This window comes from Phodopus roborovskii, unplaced genomic scaffold (assembly GCF_943737965.1).
Source record: "Phodopus roborovskii unplaced genomic scaffold, PHOROB, whole genome shotgun sequence".
Taxonomy (NCBI): Eukaryota; Metazoa; Chordata; class Mammalia; order Rodentia; family Cricetidae; genus Phodopus; species Phodopus roborovskii.
In genome coordinates, this window is record NW_026125708.1 from 936,054 (window position 1) to 943,318 (window position 7,265).

A 7,265-nucleotide genomic window follows, 5' to 3' on the forward strand; every position below is an offset into this window, starting at 1 on the left:
TTCGACTTCCCCAATTTCTGTTTTTGCTCTTTAAATGTTAGAGAAACTTAACACTCAGTTCTCACACTTCTCTCCATATTTACTCTCCAGATGACCTTGTCCAGTCTTGAGACTTTAAATAGTATCTACTGTTGGCTGCAAATTTCAGTCTCTAGTTCCTTAAGATGCATACTTCTATACCCATGTATGGATTTGAGATCATTGCTCGGAAGTATATAATAAAGTTCAAACTCTGTTCCAAACAATTCCTATGTATTCTACTTTAAAACAGCTGTTTTTTCCTACCTGCTCTAGTGATCCAGTTTCTGAGATAGGAGACATTATTGAATTTTTTCCTCAAACTCCATAGGAGATGCACAAGCAATATCTATGGACTTTGCTTCAGATGAGCATGCCCTCACCCTAGCATGGGTGAAACAGTTTCCTGGTAGCCCCATGCTACTCTTCTCCAGCAATTGCTTAAATGACCTTTTAGAGGGAGAGACCATGTCAATCTTGCAAGCCTCTGAGCTTAAGTCCTCTAGGTTTTGGGAGCTTTCTAAGGCATAACCCCCCCTCATCCCTCCTGAAGAGAGTGTTTTAATCCAGATAAAATGGGTATATGACATTCAGCGAAGTTGAAAACGCATACACTCTGAGACCTAGTACAGCAAATCCTATTTTAAGGGTAAATATTAAATAATCCACCTGTCCATCAGTACAGGAAACAAGTTGTGATATTGTTATACTATGAGGTATTGATGCTGCATTTTGAATTGTTAAATTGGATTTCTCTATGTGGAAATGGAAAACTAGGAGGGAGAACATGTTCAAATAACAATGGAGGCTATAACTTAGCCATAGTGAAAGGCTAGCTGTCCACAACCATATAACCCAATGTGAAGTCATCGTGTCTTCCCAAAAAGGTTAACTCTGGTCATAATGAAAACACAAAAGTTAAGTGTTGCATTACTGTGTGAAATTAAACCAATCAGCTATAGAATGACAGTGCCTTGTTCTACTTGTCTTGATGAATGTTATTGTATAATACATAAGAGGGAAACAGGTCAAACTACATCCTTCTTTATGCTTTATAAAGCATGTTGGACCGGCTATGCAGTGCTTCTGACCACTTTGTCTTCAAATTCTTCTGGTTCAGGAACTGGTCTTTTGTATGCACAATAAACATTTATATGTTGTAATCTGATCTATTACTTTTGACAAATGCAAAACGAACAAAGTCAATGTTAAAGTAGATGGACTTTATGTTTATGTAAACATGACCAAGACCCCTAAATCCCGCTAATTGACATAAAGATATAAAAGAATATTCATTGTCCAGCTTCCAAGAATATGATACTTAGTAAACTATCATCAAGGTAGTATTTACATTGGTGGAGAAGGGAAGAAAAATGGGAATGATACAAAATAGCTAAGGAAAATATGGGAAATATGTGTTAAATATGGGTAACTTGTGCCTAGATGGTAGATTAGTCATATTACTGTGTTAAAATATTTCTCAATTTAACAGCCGTTGTTCATGTAGAGCATGTTACTGCCAATTCCAAAGGCTGTATATTTCATAGTACACTTATGACATGTCCATTTACTCATTTCGTGGACAAGGAAATGCTCAGGGAGTTTCAGATGTGTCTTCAGAATCACTGAGTGGTGCTGTGGTTCTTATACTTGCATGTACAGTAAGAGAGAAATCAGTCCAGAAGCTGCTGACATGGCCAAGACAGCATATGACAAGGGTGGATGAGGAAAGGACTTCCCAATCCTAAGGTCCTTTCAGGTGACCAGATATAAGAAAGATGCAGGAAGTATACTTTGCAATCTCGAAAGACAGGCCTTTCAAAAGAACAGGTATAAAATGCCCATCATTGCCATCTAGAAGATATCTCTGCATACATGCATACATGCATACATATATACACATACACACAAACACACAAAGGGAAGGTAAAGACCTACCAGCAGGAAGACTACTCTTTTCAATGGAGTCTCAGGGACTGGCATATGGTTGCAAGGACATCAGCAGGGGAATAAAAAATGGGGAGGAGGATTCTTGAAGGGTAAATAACTACAGGGGCTCTAACACACAGACTACCACACTCCCATATTACCTTAGGCATCATTCAAGCCCATGGGGGAAACCTGGTTCTTGGTGACTTGAGGTCCCTACCCAACCTCATGAAAGGGGACTACTGCTTAGTCATGGTACATAAAGCAAAGTATTGCAGAAGTGCAGAGCAAAGGATGTGTACTGAGAGAGTCAGTCTCAGCAGGGAAGTTAGGAACAATAGGAAAGGTGTGGGCATACTCATACCTCATTCTTGTGTGCTGCCAAGAGAGGATAAGAAAGAGAAAGTTGTGTTTCTGGAATACAAAGACCTCTGTAGGTTCAGAGCCCAGGACACCAGTATGGTGGTGCTCACCTACCACCCTAGAGAACACTGGTTCAGAGCCCAGGACACCAGTATGGTGGTGCTCACCTACCACCCTAGAGAACACTGGCAGTAGGAACTCCATGATGACCAAGAACTCATTTTTCTCAACTCCTGGTACCATGAAGCTTGTGGCCACCTCCTGGCATCTGAGGTAGGCCCTGAAAGCAGAGAATAGCCTTTTTTCATACAACCATGAGACCTCATCCTCAGAACAAATATCAGGCCTTCCAGACCGCCAGCCCCCTATTCCACACAATGGACCCCCATTCCATAGCAGTGGAACAGACCCCATTCTACACCAAGATTTACCCTGGCCTGACCTCACTGGTCCCTGTCAAGGGAGCCAGAGGCTTGATTGCTGTTGTGGCTAGATGGAGCACACACATGCTTCTACCTCCTAAAAGACTGCCACCTACCCCAAACCAACAGGTGGGTCACCCTGGGCAAAGTTCTTGGTGCTTGGTGAACCTGGCACAGGTATCTAGAGCAGGATGCCCACCCTTACACTATGCTCAGACTTACCCTTAGGAGAGGGTCACAGTGTGCAAAGGGGAGATATGTAAAGGCACGCTACATCAAATGCCATCACCGTAATTGAGCCACAGTCACCCACACACACACCTCACTTCATACTATCAAAGGTTTTATCTGACTTCCACTTAGGGTGAGGCTTCCTCTACACCCCTATCAACCAGCCAGATGCCATTGGTACTGAGACCATCTCTACACCAAGTGCTGGCACAGATTACCCAGTGATGAAGAGTGAGACAGACTGCCCAAAAGATCAGTCCCTGCTTGTATAAAGCTGCTATGCATAGTACCAGGGGGGAGGCAGAACCAGCCCCACACAGAGAATCCCTAACCTAGACAAGTGTAGGGAGCCAGGTCAGACCTCAGAAGAAATGAAGGAAAGGGAAGCAAGGCTTGGAGGGGGTATATCTCTGAAGCAACAGATCACCCCAGAAAGTGGTTCTCTTGCTCCACACCTACCCCATCAGCATATCCAACACATCAAAATGTCTGGACCAGAGGCCAGGACACTGTGATAATAATGTTCATAGTGCTGGGAGGTGCTGTGTCGACTGCTAGGAGAGAAAACACATCAGTTGTCTCACCCAGCCCTAAATCATACTTGCTATAATACTGACCTAGTAAGTAGGCTATACCCAATGGTGCAATAGTTATACAAGTATATGATTGTAACCAAACACTTTGGTGTTAGACTGGAGGCCCACTTCACAGTAGTGTACACATTTAGTACTACAAACCTGTTCAAAAACCTATACGGCTAGAGAGGTCATCAGCCCAAGTCTTACCATTGTTTCCCTAAGTGGGAACTTTGTCAAGCTCCTGCCTAAATATTTACACTTATACCTGTAAATTAGTGCCACTCTCCTTCAGGCCTGTTGTATAGCAGCTTCCTTCAAGATTGAAATATTCAAAACTTGCAAGAAAGCTCTTCAAATAGGAAGGTAAAAAAAACTCCAAACAGCTTCAGGAAGTCCCTAAAACTGACCAGATTCTCTCAGAACACCCCACCCCCACCAGTGTAAGAAGTAAAAGCTGAATGTCCCCCTCAGACAACAGGAATCTGAGCTAGAAAGAAGACTCTCAGAAGTGCTTAGCTGCCGAGACTCACACAATCTGAGATGCAAAGAAGACTCTCGAAGGATAAAGGCTACAAAGTCCAGAAGGGCTGCCTGGAAGAAGCAAAACCATCCAAGCTGCCTAGAAGAGGTTTAGACCAAATGAGCCACCTGGAAAGGACACTGTCCAACTTGTTGAGCTGCCTGAAGTCTGTGATGTGCTCCAGGTTCCCAGATTTGTGAGCTGTCACCCAAGCTGGAGTAACCCTTGGTGATGCAGCTGTGTCTGAGTCATTTCTGTTCCTGTAAGGAAAGCCTCATCCATATTCCTGTAAGTAAATGTAATAAAACTCAAGGGCAAAGAAACTACTATTGCAGAAGGTGACACTTAATACAAAGATTCATCTTTGTACACAGTGATGTGAATGAGGGACTGCTGAATGATGATCCTTAAATGGGACATCTGTCATACACACACACACCAACACCACCACCACCATCACCACCACTACCACCCCACCATCACCACTCAGAATACCACCACCATCCACCACCACCCTCCACTCACCACTACCATCCACCACCACCCTCCACTCACCACTCACCACCATCAGGGAACATCATGGAAGAGGAGGAAGAAACAACTGACAAGCTGAAGGATGGAGAGGAGTGTCACAAATGCTGCCATTCAGATATGACATAGTTAATACAATTATGAACACACGGGAACAATGAATGACTTGACAATATTAGGATATGGACAGAGAAGATGCCCATGAAGTCCCACCCCTTCCCAAGGAACTATTGACTGCTAACAGTTCCTGTGAGATGGGTATCATTTTCTTCAATGGTGCATCCAATGGAAGACTAATTGGGAAGCAGAAGATTTTTAGAGAAAATAAGGAAGGTAACAGAGAGTGCTAGATGATTCATATAATCAAAATAAATTGTGTGCATCTATGAAACTTTCAAAAATACAATGAAGATTATCATGTTCTTATTGTATCTTAGATAGGGTCTCTACTGCCATGATAAAACTCCATTAGCAAAGGCAGTTTGGTAGGGAAAGGGTTCATTTGTTGTACAAATGACAATGAATAATCAGGAGATAGATACCAAAGCAGAACCTTGAAGCAGGGGCCTTGGAGGAGTACTACCTGTTGCCTTATTCCTCATGTCTTTCTCAACCTGCTTTCTTAAAGAACCCAAGACTGCCTGCCAAGGAATGGTACCACTCCTAGTGGGCTGGGATCGCCTCCATCAATCATTAATCAATAAAATGTCCTAGAAACTTCCCTACAGACAATATGATGGAGGAATTTTTCTCATTTGAGGTACCCTCTTCTCAGATAATTTCAACAACCAGTCCTGACATTCATCAATTTGCTCTAGCAGTGATTCTCAACCTTTCTAATGCTGTGACCCTTTAATATAGTTCCTCATGTTGTGGTGGCCCCCAACTGTAAAATTACTTCATTGCAACTTCATAACTGTAATTTTGCTACTCTTATAAATCATAATATAAATATGTGATATGCAGGATATCTGATATGTGACTTCCAAAGGGGGTCATTACCCACAGATTGAGAACCATTGCTCTAGAGAACAGACTTGGTAGAATTAATATGTATTTTAAAAACTGTGTTGGGTACTGGTGGCACAAGCCTTTAATCCTAGCATGTAGGAGGCAGAGACAGTCAGATCTCTGAATTCAAGGCCAGTATGGTCTACAGAGTGAGTTCCAGGACTGCCAGGGATGACTGGTACACAGAGAGACACTGTCTCAGGAAAAAAATGATAAAGACAGGTTGAAATTTTAGCTTCATTATGCCCTGGCTGTTATGATAACAAGAAAGCCTTTCAGAGCTTTATTTTTACAATGTAAAGATGGAGTGAGAAAGGGGGCTTAGGAAAGTATTCATTGCTCTAATGCCTTTGTGCTCAAACTTGTGATTCGCAGGTACACAGTTCTGTGGACTCCATCCTCATTGGTCAGAGTGTTGGTGTCTTAGCTGCTTTTTATTGCTTTGATAAGACACCATGACCAAGACAACTTAGAGAAGAAAGATTTTACTGGGGCATTACAGTTTCAATTTCAAAGAGTAAGTCCATGACCTTATCATTCAGCGAGCATGGTAGCTGGCAGGCAGACATAGCACTAGAGTAGTACTGAAAATTTACATCCTTATTCAAAAGTAGGAGGCAGAGGGCAGGAGGAAGGGAGGGCAAGAGAGAAGGGGCACTAATTGGGTATGGCATGGGCTTTTGAAATAACATCTGTACCCAATGGCAAACCTCCTCCTGCAAGGCCATACCTCTTAATCCTTCCAAAATAGTTCCACCAACTGGGGACCAAGTATTCTAACACATGGGGGGGCATTATCTTTCAAATCATCACAGACAGCGACAACAGTTGTGAGATTTGGAAACTCATTTCCTCGCTATTATTATTACTATTATCCTGGATTTCTATTTTTCACTTTTTTTCTTTTTTAGACATAGCCTCCCTGTGTAGCCCAGGATGTACTCAAACTTGAGATTGTACTGACATTATGGACTATACCACTCTGCCCACTGTTTAGGGTTTCTAGCATGCAAGGCCTTTTAAGAAAAACTTGGCATGTCCTCATTTCCAGCACATTTATGCCAAACTCTAGTCACTTCTCTTCTTCCAGGCTTACTTGTTAAGACACAGGTAAAGAACAATTTCTAGGTACCTAACTCCTCCAAGGGCTGGAAATCAAGCAGTCCCTAATAGAACTAGGTTTGAGGATGGCAAGCCACCACTGTATAAGAACCATGAAGAATACCCTGAACAGACCAGTTAAAAAGAATCTAAGACTAGTAATGGAATGATTTTTCCAGAGGTCTTGGTGAAAAGGGGACATCCATTTGTTTGTCCTTGAGCAAGTGTCATGCTCCTTTTGTGTAGAGAGATGCTACTATGTTCTTCAAACATTAATGTGCACAGGAATTACCCAGGGACCTTGTTAAAATGTGTGTTCCTATGTGCAGAACTGGCATGGGAGTCAAGAGTCTATGATGCTAACACCCAGACACTTTGAAATTCAGTTGTTACATGATATTGTTGGGATCAAGTATCTTGAGATGGTTACTTCTCCTTTGACTTTGAATGCGGGCTTAGTGGCCACCTTTGCTTATTTTCTTTGATTCAAAAGTAGATCCTGGTAGTGAGAAGAATGGGAGCAGAGGTCTACTCTGACTAGGAAAGGAGGGGCAGAGGTAT